Source organism: Callithrix jacchus, chromosome 2, assembly GCF_049354715.1.
Source record: "Callithrix jacchus isolate 240 chromosome 2, calJac240_pri, whole genome shotgun sequence".
In the NCBI taxonomy this organism is placed as follows: domain Eukaryota; kingdom Metazoa; phylum Chordata; class Mammalia; order Primates; family Cebidae; genus Callithrix; species Callithrix jacchus.
This window is the reverse complement of record NC_133503.1, coordinates 102,400,860-102,418,128: the sequence shown is the minus strand read 5'-3', so window position 1 is coordinate 102,418,128 and position 17,269 is coordinate 102,400,860.

Here is a 17,269-nt window from a genome sequence, read left to right as displayed (position 1 = left end):
TTGTCAAGATGTCAATTCTTCCCAACTTGATCAATAGATTCAATGCAATCTTAACCCAAGTTCCAGCAAGTTATTTTGTGGATATTGATAAACTTGTTCTAAAGTTTATATGGAGAAGCAAAAGACCCAGGATAGCCAACACAATATTGAAGAAAAACAAAGTTGGAGGTTTGATACTATTCCAGTTCAAGACTTGCTATAAGACTACAGTAATCAAGACAGTGTGAAATTAATGAAAGAACAGATAAATAGATCAGTGAAACAGATTACAGAGTCCAGAAATAGACTCACATAAGTGGATAGTTATTTCAATAAGTGGTACTGGAACAACTAGATATCCACATGCAAAAAAAAAAAGAATCTAGTCATAGATCTTACACCTTTCAGAAAAATTAACTCAAAATTTATTATAGACCTAAATGTAAAATGCAAAACTATAAAACTCTTAGATTACACAAGAAAAAACCTAGATGGCCTGGGGTATGGTGATGACTTTTTAGTTACAACATTGAAGGCATGATCCATGAAACAGATTATTAATAAGCTGGGCTCCATTAAAATTAAACCTTTGGCTCTGTGAAAAACAATGTCAAAATCATGAGATGACAAACTATAGACTGGAAGAAAATATATGCAAATGATGCATTTGATAAAGAATTGTTATTTAAAATATATAAAGAACTCTTAAAACTCAACAACAGGGAAAATGAACAATACAATTACTAGGATGGTGCAAAAATTTTGTGACTTTTGCCATTACTTTTGAATAAGCAAATTAAAAATGGGCAATAATGACCTGAAGACATTTCACCAAAAAGATATACATATGGCAAGGAAGCATGTGAAAAGATGTTTAACATCATATGCCATTAGAGAATTGCAAATTATAACAATACAATGGCACATCTATTAGAATAACTAAAATCCAAAACTGACAACAGCAAATGCTGGTGAAGATGTGGAAAAACAGGAAATACATTCATTGCTGATGGGAATGCAAAATGATACAGCTATTTTGGAAGACAGATTGGTGGTTTCCTTATAAAAGTGAACATAATCTTACCATATGATCCAGCAATAGTGCTCCTTGGTACTTACCCAAATGAACTGAAAACTTTATGTACACATAAAAACCTGCACATGAATGTTTATAGAAAATTCATTCATAATTGCCCAAATTTGGAAGCAACCAAGATGTTCTTCAGAAAGTGAATGAATAAATACTGTGGTACATATTGTGGTACATCCAGATAATGGGACATTATTTCAGTGCTAAAATGGAAAGAACTATCAGGTCATGAAAAGACATTGAGGAAACTGAAATACATATTACATTGAGTAAACTACTCTGAAAAAAGCTGCATAGTGTAACTCCAACTATATGCCAGTCTCAAATGGGCAAAATAATGGAGACAAAAGGTCAGGTTGCCACAGGTTAGACAGGAGGGAAAAATGAACAGATAAAGCACAGAGAATTTTTAGGGCAGTGAAGCTATTCTTTATAATATTACAATGATGGGCATATGTCATTATACATTTGTTAAAACCCATGGAATGTACAACACCAAGCAATAATCCTAATGTAAACAATGGATTTGGAGTCATAGTGATGTGTCAATGTAGGTTCATTCGTTGTAAAAATGTATCACTGTGATTCGGGTTTCATAGTAGGGGAGGCTGTGTGTGTGTAGGGAGAGGGGCTATATGAATACTCACTATACTTTCCATCTATTTTTCTGTGTACCTAAAACTACTCTAAAAATAATGTTTACTTTTTCAAAAAGTCAGAAAACATAAGCCAATTTTCACAGTCACATTTAGAACTTCCTTAGACATTGAACTATGAAAACTAGAGAAAAATGGTTTTATTCAGTTGCTTTTAGAATCATTAACACCACATAGGTCTCATTTTTTGAACCCTGAACAAATGCTTTATTCGTGGCAGAAATACAGAAAAATCCTCTTTCTCTCATGGTAGTTGAGAGTTAATACACACCATTTTCCATTATAACAGAAGATTTCAATTTCATAGTTTTATATAATCCTCTCTGGTTTTTAGATTTCTAGAGAGAAAAATATTTTATTACCTGCATTAAAATATAGCCTTTGGGTATTTTTACTGAGGCTTTAAAAAGAATATATCCTAATAGTTATTAATCTATTTGATTTAGGCTAGCATGAAAACAAAACTATGTGTAATTTCACATTAATACATAATACATTGTGTTTAGATTGGTTATATAACCAAAACAAATTTTTCAATGTGAATTTTTTTCATTACAGAAGAAATAATTTGAGTACCAGAAGAGAAATAGAGCATAATAGATGCAATTAGGTATATTTTTCTGATTATCTGCAGGTGGTAATATTTATGAAGTAGGCATTTTTTTCTTTTAATGTTGATCCCTGAGCAGACCGTTTGCTGTTACACTAGTCTGTGCCCTCTTCTAACTGCACCTGCTCTATTCAAAGATCATGTTGCAAATAATGATATAATTACCTACTTTGGGAGATTATTGCTATGTTATGAGTGAAAGATAATGGATCAGTCACTTCGCATGATTGTAATTTTTAAAAATATTTCCAATAGTATTTGAACAACAAACTCCATGAAGAATGAATAGAAATCGATTTTCAAGACTTGGGAAGTCCTGGGAAACTGTGAGGGAGCATATTTAAAAGAACTTTCCCAGGGTCTGCAAGGCCAAAAGAGTCTAACAACTCACTGAGATATTATTCACATATAAGTCAAAAAATGTAACTCCCAACATATTCCTAGAAATTACCATCCAATCTTTCAAGACTTCATTTTCCACCAGAGAGAGAGAGCACTTCCTTCATACCAAATTTGTCAACCATACCTCCAGTTATTTCCAACCCTATTCTTACTTAATTTTCTACTCTCCAAAGAATTCCCACAAATGGTCCTAATAACTCTCTTTTATCTATTTTCCATGATTGCCAACTATTTTTCAATGCCTCACTCTCTCTTCTGATTCTGTAGGGATAATAAGCTCCCTACTTTGACTAGCCTGCTTAGGCCTCTTGAAGGATGTCTGAATGTCACCATAGTGATGGGGTACCACAGCAGGGCCCTTCTGGGAATGGGGTAGGGCTCAAGAGGTTAGGCATACCTCTGGCAGAATGAGGTTAAGTCCTCTTAGTTTTGAGAGAATAGAAGATAGGTGAGGTACATAAAGCTATATTCTGAGGCTGACAGATCTCGGAAGCCAAATTTAACTGACTATTTCAAAGAAATAAATCCTGGTTTTGCATCTTATATCTCTATTCCAATAAAAATATAGTCAAAATTCAGGCCCCAGAAATATTGCTGTGTCATCTGTTTTAATGAACCTGAAGGTTCATTGTGCGTGTGTAATATAATAATGCTCTCAAATAAATTAAGCTTAACATTAGTTTCTGAGTCATCTATTTGTAGGGGTAGTTTCAGAGTAATTAGTGCTGGGGGGAATAATTATTAGCGATCTTGTTATGTCAAAGTGCCTTAGCATAGGACAAATAATCCAGCCATTCCTTCACAGCCTGACTTTAAATCAATATTGTTAAGGGTAACCCCATAGATGCTGAAAATCTAGGAAAACTTGTTTCATTAGGAGTCCATAACTAATGATGCAGTAACTCCTGCATAACTGTAAGCTGGCATATAAAAACGTAACTCAAAATCTTCAGAATACATTTAAATTTAGCCTTTTTACTAAAAACCTTCAGAAGACAAAAATTCTAAACAATATATTCTCTAAAATATCATAGATATTCCAATAACATTCTCAAATGGCTGCAGAAAGGGAAAAGAAGAATCATTTATTGATCTAAAACCAAGAAAAAAAACAGAATCACTGGCTCAACAGGATAAGGTTAAGGAAGGATTTGAGATTACAGAATGCATTTGGAGTTTGAAGATGCAGGAAGTAAAGAAATAACAGACCACATAGGTAGTATTTTGTAATCATAATTTCAAGGATTTAGAGTAAGAGCCAAAATCAACAGTCTTGTATATAGAAGGAATATATATAACCCAGCATCTTACATATTTTCTCTCACTAATTTGTTCCACTTGTGTGGCTCTCCAGCTGGCTCCTCAGTCTCTATTGTCTAGTATGGTGCTAAGTATTAAGTTCTTTCTAGGTATGGAACAGACCCTGCACACATTCTTAAGGATTAGGGAGATTTAAGAGTAACCACTGGGTTGGAAGGCAATTTTCTTATGTGCTAGCGTGGTAGTTCTCAAACTGTGGTGTGCATCAGACCCACCTAGAGGGCTTGTTAAGACAGATTGCTGGGCTCTACTGATTCAGTAGGTCTGAGGTGGGGCTGAGAACATGCATGTCTGACAATTCCTAGGTAATGCTGATGCTGCTCATCTGGGGGTATCCATTGAAGACCACCGTTCTGGACCAGTAGTCTCTACCTTGGCTGCACATTACAGTTGCCTGGGAGGTTTTAAAACTCCTGATGTCCAAATTATAACCCAGACCAATAACATTAGAATCTATGGTTGGTTGTGACTAAACTTCAGTATTTTTAAAAGTTCCTTCATAGTTTCTAATGTGCAGCCCTGGGTGGGATACTGCCTAGTGTCGTAGTGGTTCCTAACCCAAGATTTCCATTAGAGTTACCTGGAAAAGTGTTGTTTTTTTTTAATTGAGATATAATTGACATACCATAACATTTACCCTGTTAACATGTATAGTTTTTTAAAGTCAGTAGTTCTTTTTTATTCATAAAATTGTACAACCATCACAACTATATAATTCTAGAACACTTTCATCACCATCTAGGAGGTTTTTAAACAAAATTTTGGTATGTGAGTTCCACTCTCAGGGATTCTGACTTAATTGGCTCAGACATTGTTGTTTACGTTTTTCAGATGCTTCTAAAGTCCAGCCAGGGTTGAGAACCACAGTTCCTGAGTTGACTACAGATGTTCCAAGAGTGTTTGAAAAGTTAAGAACTAGTCAGAGGATTTTGTTTACCCTGGTAGGGTTGCTGTCTGTACAAAGGAACTAGGACATATTCTCCCTATAACATCATGCCTGTCTATAAAATTTGCTCAATCATAATACAGAAGAACCATTACCCTGATTCCTAGCTCTCAGAAGCAGAGAGCTGGGTGGCTTTTAATAGATGGACATAGAGGTGACATGCTGGTAAGTCTGGCTCCACTACCAGCAGCATTTCCCTGCAAATCAAAGATGAGTTTTGGAAACTGCAGGAGCCTCTGCGTAGCTCAACTGGATAAATCAGTCCTCAGCAGAGCCGCTACTGAATTTTGCAACATTGGCTTACTATTTTTAAGACTCCTACAGGCTCAAGCCTGTAATCCCAGCACTTTGGAAGGCTGAGGTGGGCAGATGACCTGAGACCAGGAATTGGAGACCAGCCTGGCCAACACGGTAAACCCCGTCTTTAATAAAAGTACAAAAATTAGCCAGGCGTGGCAGCATGTGCCCGTAATCTTAGCTACTCGGGAGGCTGAGGCAGGAGAATCACTTGAACACAGGAGGCAGACGTTGTAGTGAGCCGAGATCACACCACTACACTCCAGCCTGGGTGACAAGAGTTTGACTCCATCCCCAGAAAAAAAAAGGAGAATCCCACTTTTTAGAGAGTGTTGGTTAGCCATTGTTTCAGTGTTGGCCTTTTGCTGATTAAGGCACAGAAGCAGGATGCACTTGCTATTTAATCATTTAAAATTTTTTAAATTTGTTGTCTATTTATTTTATCTTTTTTTAGAGACAGAGTCTCATTCTGTTGTCCAGTCTGAAGTGCAGCAGTGCAATCATAGTTCTCTATAACCTCAAACTCATGGGCTCAAGCAATCCTCCAGCCTCAGACTCCTGAGTATCAAGAACTACATTTGTGTGCCACCATGCCTGGCTAAGTTTTAAGATTTTTCTGTAGAAACAGGGTTTCACTATGTTGCCTAGGCTGGTCTCAAACTCCTGGCCTAAAGTGATCCTTCCACTTCAGCCTCCCAAAGTGCTAGAGTTACAGGTACAATTTACCTGATTTTGAGTAAAACTTTCTGAGCTACGGTTTCTTCATTTTGTAATAGTCCTTTCCTTTCAGGGATGCTCTAATTATTAAGGAAAATAGTTTATTGTACACATTCACATATGTAGAGTGGATCTAGTAGGAAGATTGTGAAATTTTGTATGAAATGATCAGATTCAGTCCCTGGCTCTGGCCCTTTCTGCCAATAAGACTTTGGTAAATCAGTGAGCATTTATGAACTGTTATCCCCTAATTTGTAAAGGGAAACTAATAATACCTGAGTCATCTACTTTATAAAATTTTGTGAAGATCAAATATTACAGTTCATATGAAAATCGTTTATATACTATGACATCATGTAAATGATTAGGCTTTAGGTTATAACTAGATAGACAAAAATGTGAAAGGACAGAAATGATGCATAATTTATAAATTAAGTTGATTTAATGTATAGACAGTTCAAATCTTAGGACTTCAGGAGCAAAATGATACTTCCTCTTATGTATCATTTAAAAATAACTATTGCCTGAAATCTAGATAATCAAGCCTCATTCAAATTTTTTAGGGAAAAAGAAATCCTGTGTTGATATCCTTCATGAAGTCACTTTTTTTAACCTTCCCTGTCTTCATTTTTTATTTTTTTGGTCTTTGCCAATGCAGCAGTGAGGGAATTATGCTCTTTGGTTCATAGCACTTCATTAGTCTGTGCATGACCACTCCTGTTAATTTGCTTTCCTCTCTCATCCACATCTCTGATCCTATTCCCCATTTTCCCACAAGTCTTCATTCTTATGTCGGTATTGTCAATTCTTCCAAACTACCTTCTGTACAATTGTTAATATGTATCTATGTGTATTTGTAAAAATATTCTTGGGTATATGTGAATGGGGGGAATTTACACAATTATTATGTGCTATCAGTTTCATTTGTTTTATTTCACTTAGCAGTATGTTTGTGATATCTAGCCATGTTACTATATGGCAATCTAATTAATTTATTTTGACTACTTCATATTATTCTATCCTCGGCAAGTACTCTATTGTACTTTCCTATTCCCCTTGTGAAAGCACCCATACTGCCTCCAATCACCATACAAAAAATAATACTGCAATGAACCTCCCTGTGTGTCTCCTTGTACATAGTTGTGCCAGGAGTACAATCTCTGAATCATTGGATACACAGATACTTAGTATCAATAAATTCTGCATAATTGGCTAGGCACAGTGGTTCATGCCTGTAATCCCAGCACTCTGGGAGGAAAAGGTGGGTGGATCACTTGAGGTCAGAAGTTTGAGACCATCCTGGTCAAAATGGTAAAACCCCATATCTACTAAAAATACAAAGAATAGCTGGGCGTGGTGGCTGGCGGCTGTAATCCTAGCTACTTGGGAGGCTGAGGCAGGAGAATCACTTGAACCTGGGAGGCAGAGGTTTCAGTGAACTGAGATCATACCACTGCACTCCAGACGGGACAACAAAATTGAAACTGTCTCAAAAAAAAATTCTGCAAAATTGCAATCCAAAATGGACTGTATACCAGATTATGCTCCCAGCTCATTTGCAGGAGGGTTCCTATCGCTCTATATTCTTGCCAGCTGGTGATATCTTTAATGCTTGAATTCTGCCAATGTGAATAGTATCAAGTGCTATATCCTGAGTCTTCACTGGTATTTCTCTGATTATTAGTGGGATTGAGCATATCTTCAAATAGTTTTTCTCCATTAGAGTTTTGTGAATTGCCTATTCATAACTTTTGCCCATTTTTTTTTCTGCTGGGTTTCTGTCCTTTCCTTGTAGATTTGAGAGTTCCTTAAATATTCTGGAAAATAATGTTCTGTCTGTTATTTAAGTGAAGATCTCCCAATCTATGAGTCATTTATTAATGTTGTGTGTAGTATTCCCTGTACGATAGGAAACTTGAATTATTTTGATGTAGTCAAACTCAATCCTTATCTCTTTATGGATTATGCCTTGGGGGTTCTACTTTAAGACTACTTTTCTGCCCTGAGGCTTTAAAGATTGTCATGAAACTCCGTATAACTCTATGAAACTGTGTTTTGCAACTCTTTTATTTTGTATTTGGCATTTGTTCTTTCACCAGTAGTATATTGTTTCAAATAGTATAATTTTTCATAATATCTGTAGTATTTCTTAGTGTCTGCTAGGGCAGTTATCTTATTTGCTCTTCTTTTTTGAAATTGTCTTAGTTGTTCCATATTAAAAATGTATATATTGTTCCATATTAATTAGAATCAGTTTATCCAGCTCCCTGCAAATATTCTGCTGGAATTTTTCTTGAAGTGCATTGAATTTATAGATCAATTTGCAGAAGTCTATATCTTTACATTGTAAAACAATCACATCCATTTATATGATGTAACTTTTCATTTATTCAAATCTATCTTCTTTCAGCTGAATCTTAAAACTTCCCCTATAAAGATTTTCATTAGGTTATTTCCTAGGTAGTTCGTAGCTTTGTGTTATTGTAAATGGTGCTTTATTTTATATTGTATTTTCTAAGTGGTTAGTGGTAGTGTAAAAAATGCTATTTGTCTTTAATGATATTTTATTTCTCAACCTTGCTGACTTGAACTCTCATATTACTTTTAATAGTTTGCTGTTTTGCCTGTGTTTTTTAAGTAAATTATTATGTAACCTACAAATGATGGCAAATTTTCTCTTCCAACGTTTATTTACAAATCTCCAGTACTATGTTCACTCAGTAGCATTTGAAGAAATTAACTTTGTTTAATTCCAGACCCAATCATATCATAATATGAAACCACATACCTTATTGGTTAGGAATGTGGTAGTTTTTCCTTTAAGACTTTTATCAGCCTGTGATGGGAAAATGGGTGGGCTTAGAATGTGGCAGAAAAGGAAATGCAGGTATACAAAAAGTCTTTGATAAGACGAATCCATGGATTTCTTGTACTAAAGCCAGATAATTATATTAAAAATGCATTCTGGGTTTACACTTAAGTGATTACTATAATCCAAATTAAATTTTCTCCCCTTCTTTTCTTTCCTATTCTTTCATACCTAAAAAGTATTCTGGAGCCCCTCTTTTTTAAAAAAAGACACCAAGTTTTGCTATGTGCTCAGGTTGGGATGCAGTGGCTATTTACAGGCACCATTTCACTATCAATCAGCAGTGAAGTTTTGACCTGCTCCATTTTTGACCTGGGCTGGTTCCCTCCTTAGGCAACCTGGTGATCCTCCATGAACATGAGGTCACCATAGTGATGGCAGACTCAGTACAGACATCCAATTGGCAAAGCACACAAATGCTCAGAACTCCTGGGCTCAAGCAATCATCCTACCTCAGCCTGAGCAGCTGGGACTACAGGCGTATGCCACCACACCAGACCCTTCTGTCTTTAAACACTGCCAGCTCTTTCTTCACATGTGCTCACTGACTGTTCTGTGTCTTCCTCTACCCCATCCTTCTTTCCCACTCTATCCTTTATTATGTAGCATAACATAACTTGTCTCTCAAAGAAAACCCTCTCTGGGAAGGGGAAGTAGAATATACAAATAGCAGGTGGGAGCAGAGAGAGGGCTAAGAACAGTTCCATTGATAATTTTTGCCCTTTTTGCAATGAGATTTGGCACATTGAGATAAGATAATTACATATTCAGGTAGAAATATTTGAAAACTTTACTTTCTTTGGCTCTATGTCTTTCTACCCTAAAAGCCTAACCACATGATATGTGCAATACGACATCTGCCTCCATCACTACTGTATCCTGTTTATGCAGTCCAATGTAACTCTATTTATTTATTTATTTGTTTGTTTTGGCAGCCATATCATGTTGCTGTCCATTTTTAAATTACACCTAACTAAATTTCCAGTGTTACCCAGTTATTTGTATAATTAGTTTTTGGATCTATTTCAACGATTTTACATTTGTTCTTCTTAAAATTCAATTTTTATACTCTAGCTTATGAAGAGTTTTAGAAACCAGTCTCTGTTATCCAACATACTATCTAGTGCTCCAATCATCTTGTCATCTGCAGCATTTGATAGGAATGCCATCAGTGTGCTCATCCAAACCTTTGATAAATATGTCAAAAAGGACAGGCCCAGGGAAGAACCCTGAGGCACACAGCTATAACATTCCCTTCAGGTTGACATGGAATTAGCATTCTTGGACATGACCCTTCAATTATTGATGAAGTCACCTGATTGTACTTGCATCTACTCCATATTTCTGCATGTTATCCACCAGGATTTCGTGAAAAACACTGTCAGATGCTTTGCTAAAATGCTAACACACTATGTATGCAGCGTTTCCTTGACCTACCTGAGTAGTGAACCCATGTATGTTTCAGTTTGGCTTCCATTTTAAGTGAATTTCAATTTAAATTAGAGATGATTTATCAGTTCATGTAACTGTACATTCTATATCACCAGAGCACTGGCTCTTTCCGCCTCTTGGCTCTACCACCCTCTGCTGAGCCCCATTCTTATGCAGCCTCTTTATTCTTAGAGCCAAGATGGCTGCACCAGCTACAGAGCTCCTTTCCCCAACAGCTCCTCTAACTGCTTAGAACTGACTTGCATTTTCCCTGACTAGATCGTGAACCATCTCTAAATCAAACCCAGGGATAATCTGAGTGGCTAGCCCTGGGTCACATGCCTGCCCTTGATGATGGAGCTGCACAGCTGCACTCCATTCTATCCAAATTATATTAACTCACAGATTATTGTAAAAGCCTCACAAAGACCAAAAGAAGAAACAGATTTTTTTTTATATTGAAGAAAAATATTTTACCTCTTGGTGTAGGTTCCACAGTATCTTCTGAACATATTGTTTTTCTCAAGGATTATTCATATTATATATTTATATAAACAATTACCTTCTATATATTTATATACATATATCAACCATATAGATGTATAGTTATAGAATAATGTCTACACACATCCATATATGAAATCCCTAGTTATTATGCAGTTGGAAGCATGCGATGCTTGGATAAATAAGGTATCACTAGAAGTTTATTTCTATAGGGCTGACTAATGAGTATTCTCCATTCTGCAGCTGGCCAACAGACTTCAAACCCACTCACCACAGAAATCTGGGCAAGAGAGCTTGTCCACAGATGAGAGTTGGGGTATCATGTATGCATTCTGTGGTGAGTTGTTCTACTACAAAGAGTAATTTCCTGGTCCTGATTCATTTGGATGGCAATGGTAATACACAATCCAGAATATAGTGGTCTTAAAGCAACAGGAAATACCAGAGTTGAGAGAGATAGGAACAAGAGTTACACTTTGGCTTCAATATAACTATCAGAATCTGGGGAATCTGGGGCTGAAAATTTCTTTTTCAAAGATGAATTCTCAAAATTCACTTAAAGGTCAAATTGGTTTGTCACCAAAGCATTTTCCCAGGTCCTTAATTCTATCTTTCCCAGTCACATTCAAGTCCATGGAGAAAGAAGTTTCACTTTTTACCATGCAAAAATCTGGTAATGGGAAAATACAGGGATAAAAGAGCTCTTAGGGAACACTTTCAGAGGATGCTTTGGAGGAGAAAATCTGGGGAACCTTTATCTCATGAGATTGATTTAGAATCATTTGTAGCCAAACTCAATGGCAAAGTGAGGACACTTCAGTGTGAGTGCCTGATGAAATCACCATATTGATTCCCACTCTATCCTTAGCTTTCTCATCTCTGTACTGTCAGGTGTCTCAGCCAAAAGCAACAAAGACAGGAGGACCCCAGGGTCCCCTGTGACCACCTACCCCCAACAATACACTATGACCTTGACCTGAGTTATATACGTCTGTTGGTACATAATACCTCATAGTGGTTTGTGTCTGTCTCTTTCCTGTTCTTATTTTACATGGTATCCTGTCTTTTGTGTTAGGTGACCTCGATGCTGCATCAGAGTCAATATCTATCTGGGCAGAGACAGAATCATCATATCTGACACTGAAAGGTAGACAGGTAGGCAGCAGAGAGAGAAAAAATAAGAGGATTGCCAATATTACAAACAAATTTAACTTGGCCTGAATGTACTAGATGTAAAAATGAATGCAAAAATCTGTTGGAATTTTTGTTAATATGCAGTACTTATTAGCATGTGAGGTATTACTGTCAGAGAAAGTAGGGGAAAAAGTGAGTATTTCAGGAACCTAATGAAGGCCAATAAGCCACCTTTTCTTGACAAAGTAGAGCCAAGCCACATAGCCATGGGAGTGTTAGGCCATTTTGGTACTTTCCAGACTGATCAATAACATTAAATGCTGCACTTAAGTCTAACAAAATGAAACTAGCAAGAACATATCAATGAACACAAAGAACCTGATCATTGTCACTCCTCGAATGTATAGAACAACTAAAATGTAATTTATCTAAGGGTCTCACCATCAGAAAATAGAGCAGTCTCTCTTAATTTTCTTTCCCGTGTTCACAGTAAGAAAGTCAATCTAGTGCTCCAGGCACTATTACATTAAATATTGATATAGAGTCACCGTATAGTAGGCTTTCCTTCTAAGAAATTGATAAATTCTTAATGAAGAGTAGGGAGACAGAGCCCAACATGAATGGGTAATTCATTCAAATACAGTTGACTTTTGTCTTTAGAGTTGTTCTTTTTCCATATTACATAAGGAAGGATTTTCCTCTGGATTTATTTTTTCTGACACAAAAACATATATACCTAATAAATATTTCTAGATTCTAAATGAATTCTTGGAAAGCTTTCATTTGGCATAAATAAAATGAACAAAATCGAGTAGGCAGCTAGCCGACATAAACCCGTATTTTATGAGAGGCCAACAATCAATAGCACTTACTTAGGAGTAGGAAAAAAAAAAACGTGGTTGGATATGTGGCTTCTTCTCCTGCCGCTTTCTCAATCCTTTAAGACTGTCAACATTTTCTGTGCTGTAGATAACGTGGAAGACATGGAGACTATAGTGCTCTGAAGTGTAAAGGGCTTTGAGATGTGCATCTCATTGGAGCTGCACAGAACCATCTAGTTATATGGTTGTCAGTTCAAGGTTTCAGCCCCATTCATTTCAGCTCAACAAGTTTCCATTGAGCACTTAGGTGGAGAGGTGTAATAAGAAAGCTAGAAATTAAAAAGGCACAGAAGACAAGATTCCAGTCCTCAAGATGTGTATCACCTGGAAGATGTTCTAAGCACACACAGGTGAGCTAAGTAGCCATGATTAATGTGTGATGATAATATTTATCAAGCTTTATGCAGAGGTGCTAAGTGGAGGAGATTAAGGAAGACTTTTTGGCATTTTGAGTTGAAGTTGAAAGAAAATGGCAAGGCCATCTTCTTTGGAAGTTGCTAGCCTCAGCTAGCATGCACCCACATGTGATATCACAGAAAGAGTGTCTCAATTCAAATATGCAGTAGGAAAGTTCTTTAGATTTAAAGGATCACTAGAGAATGCTCTTCATAACTTAAAAAGACATGATTCTTGGAACTGGATAAGTATTTTTCTAAAGATCCCAGCAGAGTGCTGCTGAGGGAAGGGCCAGTGAGATGTCCCATACGATTTCTAGATGACGACCTCTAACCAGGCAATTGGCACCTGGAGGGCAACCCAGCCTGTCCAACAGAAACATCAATAGAATAAGATAACTCCCTTATGTAAAAATGATCACAGGGAATTAAGCATATTGGTACATTAGACAATCCAATAAAAATGAAAACATATACTGCATTTAAAAGAAGGAAACTGAATGTCTTGAGAAATTCCAAAGAGTATTCCACAACCACAGTATTGAGGTTTGAATTAAACTAATTAAAATCAATCAAGACAAGTAGCTAGATAAAATTACATTTACTAAGATTTACAAGCATTCCTATTGATTAGTACCAGGCCTTCTGGATGTATCTAAATGAGAGATTCCGTCTATGTTGTGAAGAAAATGAATGAAGAGTCTTTAATTTGCTTTTAAGACCACAGTTTTGGTCTTAAAAGCTATAAAGAATGCTGTTGTTTTTGAGCATTTCTTTTCTCCTATGTTCTCTCCTGCCTAATGGAAACCATAGCACTAAATTTTCATTGTATTCATCCATGGAATTTTCATAATGATTTATTGTTGCACATGGATAGACTCAATACTTAAACCTCCCACTGGTTGACTTCCCAATCTCTCATCAACACCAGGCTGTAGGGTGTGGTGGTTGAGAGTATAACTAAGGAGTCAAGCTGCTGTCTCCACATCACCACCTTGTCATGTACTATTTGTGTTACCTTAGATGACTTACATAAAGTCTCTATGTCTATGGTTTCTTATCTACAAAATGGAAGTAATAATAGACCACACGTCATGCATGGTCTATTATTTGTGAAGATTTACAGTGATAATGTAAGAAAAGCTACATAAAATGTCCATACTTGGCTCACAAAATTATTTGTTAATTATTATCATTGAAATAAAATAATTCTATTAATTTTGATTAATGTGGTTAGAAAATTAACATTATTATGCTACAGCTTGCAATTTCTTAGTATTATCATTGAATACTTCCCTGCCTGATTGCCCTAGCTGTGGTCAATTAACTCTATGTGGGCATCCAAACTGTTCCAAATTCTTTCTGAGTCCTTTAGATGAGGGTTGATCTGATCCTCACCTGATTTATAATGACCTACTCCAGGTTGACCTTCATTTTTGGCATGACAGGAACTAGATCAGATCTGGAGGCGAGAGGTTAACTTTCACCAAACATTCATCCTGTGCTCTTCTTTTCTCCTATAGAATTTTTCATCTTCTAATTTTGATATTTTTATTAATGCCTTACTATATGTTTCTCCCACTAAACTATAAGCTCCAGGGAAAGAGCAATTTTTGTTTTATTCTTGAAAGTATCCCAGTTGCCTAGAAGAGTTCCTGACACATAGTAGGAACTCAAGAAACATTTGTTAAAATGAATCAACTTGTTGAAATGAATTGAGTGCAATGAGCCTCACAAAAATGTTCTGCTCCATATTCATTCAGCAAATATCAATTAATTAGTGCTACCATACATATTTAACCTCAGAGAAGTCTCTTGCAGAGAATGCAGTCCTCAAACCACATGCAAAGTTGTCTCTAGTTGAGTACCCACTAAGTGTATCTTATTTTGGACTATTATAAAATACAGCACTGACAACTGAGGTGCTTGCTAACCAATTGGAGAGACAGGACAATTACAGAGAAAAATATAACTGAAATGTCAGACTCTATATATCCTGTGCCTCAAGAGTGACAGTGAGAGTGGGAGCTGGCATTCACTTGAAGGAAAATAGAATGATGTGTTCACAAGGTATCTCGGAGATCTCTGAGACTATGGCGGAGGTTGTGAAGTACAGTGGAGAAGGTATTAATGCTGGAAAAGGAAGTGTTCACTGAAGGCATTGTCCCTTCCAAACACTGACTGCACAAAAACTGACATGGTCCCTCCACTCACGGAATTTAGTCCATTGGGGGGTGACAGAAATTAATGAAATAACCACTCAAATAAACATAAAATTACCTCTTCTTGGGAGCATTTAACACAGGAACACATACTATTAAAAATGCACATAAGGGATTTGACCAAGATCAAGGAAGATTAGGGAAGGTTTCTCTGAAGAAGAGAAAGGAGAGAATTTGCCTGTTTCTCTCACTATTACACTATTATAACTTGATATCTGAAAGTGTCCTATTTTGCCTTTGTCTTTCCAGGCAGCATAATAAGTATATAGTATCTTAATCCTTTTGTGCTATTATAATAAAATATCACAGACAGTATAATTTCTAAAGAGCTTTTTTCTCACAGTTCTGGAGGCTGGAGAGGTCAAGAGCAAGGCACTGCATTTGCTCTCTGGGGAGGGACTTCTTACAACATCCTTACACACCTGAAGAAAGAAGGGTAAGCTAGTTGAATGCTGTGTGAAACCTCTTTCATAATGGCCTTAATTTCATTCATGAGGGAGGAACACTCAAGAACTAATCACTTCTTAAAAACCTCACCTCTTAACACTATCACATTGGCAACATCTGAATTTTGGAGCGGACACATTCAAACCATAACACACAGTGTATTTTTATCAAGTGACTAAATGAAGGTGTGCAGATTTTGGAGGGCATTGGATTTTGAGTAGAGGATATGAATCTTATTCCAAATTAGATCCCACTCTGAGCATACTTCTACCAAGCCTGGTGGGAAAGTCCATTTTAGTTATTATTTGGCTGTCTGACATTCCAAAATACACTAGAATCTGGAAAACATACCTGAATCTCAGGGGAAAAAAAAGAGATCAGATCTCTATTACCTATTCTAGTGTGAAGATGTTAACCATTCTTATTTACTGTGCTCATTAAAGTCCTTTATAGCCCCCTTGCTTTTTTTTTTTTTTTTAAACAGTGGCATCTGGGAAACTTTGCTAAGAATGTGAATATGGTCCCATCTCTTGGGTAGAACCTAAAGTCATTGCTTCTGAGGTCTTACCTGCTTTTGGGGGCATTGCTGTGGAAGACACACTGTATTCCTTATCATGTTTCTGAATCTGTAGCAATCACCCTTTCTCTCCTTTAGCTACCTTCAGATATTAGCACTATCTTCTAAAAACTAGGTCATCTTTGAGAAGTGGGATAGGAGCCGGGCGTGGTGGCACGTGCCTGTAGTCCCAGCTACTTGGGAGGCTGAGGTGGAAGGATCGCTTGACCAGGAGTTCTGGGTGGCAGCGAGCTATGCCGATCAGGTGTCCGCACTAAGTTCGGCATCAATATGGTGACCTCCCGGGAGCGGGGGACCACCAGGTTGCCTAAGGAGGGTTGAACCGGACCAGGTTGGAGAAGTGGGATAGGAGATATTAATAATAGGGGGGTAGAGGTAGGGGATGGGTATCCCCCTATTAATTAGTATCTCAAGAGTCTTCCTGCCACACTTAACTGAGAAGCTTAGATTTCTTTTAGATAATGATGTTTTCAAATGTAGAAATGATTCTCTTACTTAAGGGGACAATATGGATTGCAGGGGAGGGGCAGGGAAGGCATTACTGTTCCCATTACTGTTCCCAATGAGAAGCTTATGGCCACAATCTAGATATGATGTAAAAAGATTCTGGACCTTAGTGGCAGCAGTGGATATGGGAAGCAGAGCAGACATTAGAGGCATATAGAAAAGGCATTGGTAATTATGGGATACAGATCGTATGAGATGGAGGAGTTAAAGTCTCAGTGGGGGGACAAAGTTGACTTGGAGGGAAACAGGGAGCATGATATGAATAGGTTAGCAAGACAGTCATTG